Source organism: Oncorhynchus masou, unplaced genomic scaffold (assembly GCF_036934945.1).
Source record: "Oncorhynchus masou masou isolate Uvic2021 unplaced genomic scaffold, UVic_Omas_1.1 unplaced_scaffold_539, whole genome shotgun sequence".
NCBI lineage: Eukaryota > Metazoa > Chordata > Actinopteri > Salmoniformes > Salmonidae > Oncorhynchus > Oncorhynchus masou.
Window position 1 is genome coordinate 300001 of NW_027011801.1, and position 5000 is coordinate 305000.

The following is a 5000-nucleotide window of genomic DNA, read 5'->3' on the forward strand; positions in this document are numbered from 1 at the left end:
TACAGAGCAGGTAGAGTTTAACTGAACTGGGCCCTACAGTACAGAGCAGGTAGAGTTTAATTGATCTGAGCCCTACAGTACAGTACAGTACAGTACAGAGCAGGTAGAGTTTAACTGAACTGGGCCCTACAGTACAGTATAGTACAGAGCAGGTAGAGTTGAACTGAACTGGGCCCTACAGTACAGAGCAGGTAGAGTTTAATTGATCTGGGCCCTACAGTACAGTACAGAGCAGGTAGAGTTGAACTGAACTGGGCCCGACAGTACAGTACAGAGCAGGTAGAGTTGAACTGAACTGGACCCTACAGTACTACTGTTGACCAGGACCCATAGGGTAGTGTACTACTGTTGACCAGGGCCCATAGGGTAGTGCCCTACTGTTGACCAGGGCCCTATATAGAACACTACTGTTGACCAGGGCCCATAGGGTAGTGCACTACTGTTGACCAGGGCCCATAGGGTAGTGCACTACTGTTGACCAGGAACCATAGGGTAGTGCACTACTGTTGACCAGGGACCATAGGGTAGTGCACTACTGTTGACCAGGGCCCATAGGGTAGTGCACTACTGTTGACCAGGGCCCATAGGGTAGTGCACTACTGTTGACCAGGGCCCATAGGGTAGTGCACTACTGTTGACCAGGCCCCTTTATAGAACACTACTGTTGACCAGGGCCCTATATAGAACACTACTGTTGACCAGGGCCCTATATAGAACACTACTGTTGACCAGGGCACATAGGGTAGGGAACTACTGTTGACCAGGGCCCATAGGGTAGTGCACTACTGTTGACCAGGGCACATAGGGTAGGGAACTACTGTTGACCAGGGCCCATAGGGTAGTGCACTACTGTTGACCAGGGCCCTATATAGAACACTACTGTTGACCAGGGCCCTATATAGAACACTACTGTTGACCAGGACCCTATATAGAACACTACTGTTGACCAGGACCCTATATAGAACACTACTGTAGACCAGGACCCTATATAGAACACTACTGTTGACCAGGACCCTATATAGAACACTACTGTTGACCAGGACCCTATATAGAACACTACTGTAGACCAGGACCCTATATAGAACACTACTGTTGACCAGGGCCCTATATAGAACACTACTGTTGACCAGGGCCCTATATAGAACACTACTGTAGACCAGGACCCTATATAGAACACTACTGTTGACCAGGGTCCTATATAGTACACTACTGTAGACCAGGACCCTATATAGAACACTACTGTTGACCAGGGCCCTATATAGAACACTACTGTAGACCAGGACCCTATATAGAACACTACTGTTGACCAGGGCCCTATATAGAACACTACTGTAGACCAGGACCCTATATAGAACACTACTGTTGACCAGGACCCTATATAGAACACTACTGTTGACCAGGACCCTATATAGAACACTACTGTAGACCAGGACCCTATATAGAACACTACTGTTGACCAGGACCCTATATAGAACACTACTGTTGACCAGGACCCTATATAGAACACTACTGTAGACCAGGACCCTATATAGAACACTACTGTAGACCAGGACCCTATATAGAACACTACTGTTGACCAGGACCCTATATAGAACACTACTGTAGACCAGGACCCTATATAGAACACTACTGTAGACCAGGACCCTATATAGAACACTACTGGAAACCATTTTATACAGGAGATCATTACGGGGAAATGGATTTATTTTCTCAGTCAGTTACCTTTTCTTTAACCCAGAGGTGAATGGTTTAGCATTAGCCTTAGGTGGCAGCCTGCAAGGGAAACATTGGTTAGGTGATGATGATGATGATGATGATGATGATGATGATGGTGATTGTAAATGCAATGGGAGAAAATTAGAAACACGTTACATTATGTGTTTTAGTATTATGTGTATTAGTATTATGTGTTTTAGTATTATGTGTTTTAGTAATATGTGTTTTAGTATTATGGGTATTATGTGTATTAGTATTATGTGTATTAGTATTATGTGTATTAGTATTATGTGTAATAGTATTATGTGTATTAGTATTATGTGTAATAGTATTATGTGTATTAGTATTATGTGTATTAGTATTATGTGTATTAGTATTATGTGTATTAGTATTATGGGTTTTAGTATTATGGGTTTTAGTATTATGTGTATTAGTATTATGGGTATTAGTATTATGTGTTTTAGTATTATGTGTTTTAGTATTATGTGTTTTAGTATTATGTGTTTTAGTATTATGGGTTTTAGTATTATGTGTTTTAGTATTATGTGTTTTAGTATTATGTGTATTAGTATTATGTGTATTAGTATTATGTGTAATAGTATTATGTGTATTAGTATTATGTGTATTAGTATTATGTGTTTTAGTATTATGTGTTTTAGTATTATGTGTATTAGTATTATGTGTATTAGTATTATGTGTTTTAGTATTATGTGTTTTAGTATTATGTGTTTTAGTATTATGTGTATTAGTATTATGTGTATTAGTATTATGTGTATTAGTATTATGTGTATTAGTATTATGTGTTTTAGTAGTATGTGTATTATGTGTTTTAGTATTATGTGTATTATGTGTTTTAGTATTATGTGTATTATGTGTATTATGTGTATTAGTATTATGTGTTTTAGTATTATGTGTATTATGTGTTTTAGTATTATGTGTATTATGTGTATTAGTATTATGTGTATTAGTATTATGTGTATTAGTATTATGTGTTTAGTATTATGTGTTTTAGTATTATGTGTTTTAGTATTATGTGTTTTAGTAGTATGTGTATTATGTGTTTTAGTATTATGTGTATTATGTGTTTTAGTATTATGTGTATTATGTGTATTAGTATTATGTGTTTTAGTATTATGTGTTTTAGTATTAGTATTATGTGTATTATGTGTTTTAGTATTATGTGTATTATTTGTATTAGTATTATGTGTTTTAGTATTATGTGTTTTAGTATTATGTGTTTTAGTAGTATGTGTATTATGTGTATTAGTATTATGTGTTTTAGTATTATGTGTATTAGTATTATGTGTTTTAGTATTATGTGTTTTAGTATTATGTGTTTTAGTAGTATGTGTATTATGTGTTTTAGTATTATGTGTTTTAGTATTATGTGTTTTAGTATTATGTGTTTTAGTATTATGTGTTTTAGTATTATGTGTATTATGTGTATTAGTATTATGTGTTTTAGTATTATGTGTATTATGTGTATTAGTATTATGTGTTTTAGTATTATGTGTATTATGTGTATTAGTATTATGTGTTTTAGTATTATGTGTATTATGTGTATTAGTATTATGTGTTTTAGTATTATGTGTATTATGTGTATTAGTATTATGTGTTTTAGTATTATGTGTTTTAGTATTATGTGTTTTAGTAGTATGTGTATTATGTGTATTAGTATTATGTGTTTTAGTATTATGTGTTTTAGTATTATGTGTTTTAGTAGTATGTGTATTATGTGTATTAGTATTATGTGTTTTAGTATTATGTGTTTTAGTATTATGTGTTTTAGTAGTATGTGTATTATGTGTTTTAGTATTATGTGTATTATGTGTTTTAGTATTATGTGTATTATGTGTATTAGTATTATGTGTTTTAGTATTATGTGTATTATGTGTTTTAGTATTATGTGTTTTAGTATTATGTGTATTATGTGTTTTAGTATTATGTGTTTTAGTATTATGTGTATTATGTGCATTAGTATTATGTGTTTTAGTATTATGTGTTTTAGTAGTATGTGTATTATGTGTTTTAGTATTATGTGTATTATGTGTTTTAGTATTATGTGTATTATGTGTATTAGTATTATGTGTTTTAGTATTATGTGTATTATGTGTTTTAGTATTATGTGTATTAGTATTATGTGTATTAGTATTATGGGTATTATGTGTATTAGTATTATGTGTTTTAGTATTATGTGTATTAGTATTATGTGTTTTAGTATTATGTGTATTAGTATTATGTGTATTAGTATTATGTGTTTTAGTAATATGTTTATTAGTATTATGTGTTTTAGTATTATGTGTATTATGTGTATTAGTATTATGTGTATTAGTATTATGTGTATTAGTATTATGTGTATTAGTGTTATGTGTTTTAGTATTATGTGTATTATGTGTTTTAGTATTATGTGTATTATGTGTATTAGTATTATGTGTATTAGTATTATGTGTATTAGTATTATGTGTATTAGTATTATGTGTTTTAGTATTATGTGTATTAGTATTATGTGTTTTAGTATTATGTGTATTAGTATTATGTGTATTAGTATTATGTGTTTTAGTAATATGTGTATTAGCATTATGTGTTTTAGTATTATGTGTATTAGTATTATGCGTATTATGTGTTTTAGTAGTATGTGTATTAGTATTATGTGTTTTAGTATTATGTGTATTATGTGTTTTAGTATTATGTGTATTATGTGTTTTAGTATTATGTGTTTTAGTAATATGTGTATTAGTATTATGTGTTTTAGTAATATGTGTATTAGTATTATGTGTTTTAGTAATATGTGTATTAGTATTATGCGTATTATGTGTATTAGTATTATGTGTATTAGTATTATGTGTTTTAGTATTATGTGTATTAGTATTATGTGTATTAGTATTATGTGTTTTAGTATTATGTGTATTAGTATTATGTGTTTTAGTATTATGTGTATTAGTATTATGTGTTTTAGTATTATGTGTTTTAGTATTATGTGTTTTAGTAGTATGTGTATTATGTGTTTTAGTATTATGTGTTTTAGTATTATGTGTTTTAGTATTATGTGTTTAGTATTATGTGTTTTAGTATTATGTGTATTATGTGTATTAGTATTATGTGTTTTAGTATTATGTGTATTATGTGTATTAGTATTATGTGTTTTAGTATTATGTGTTTTAGTATTATGTGTTTTAGTAGTATGTGTATTATGTGTATTAGTATTATGTGTTTTAGTATTATGTGTTTTAGTATTATGTGTTTTAGTAGTATGTGTATTATGTGTATTAGTTTTATGTGTTTTA

General features: G+C 30.5%; 1 pseudogene; it reads right to left on the minus strand.

The window, feature by feature from the left end:
* LOC135535967 (lysyl oxidase homolog 3B-like) overlaps positions 1-5000 on the minus strand; it is an 84161-nt pseudogene that overhangs the window by 37406 nt on the left and 41755 nt on the right.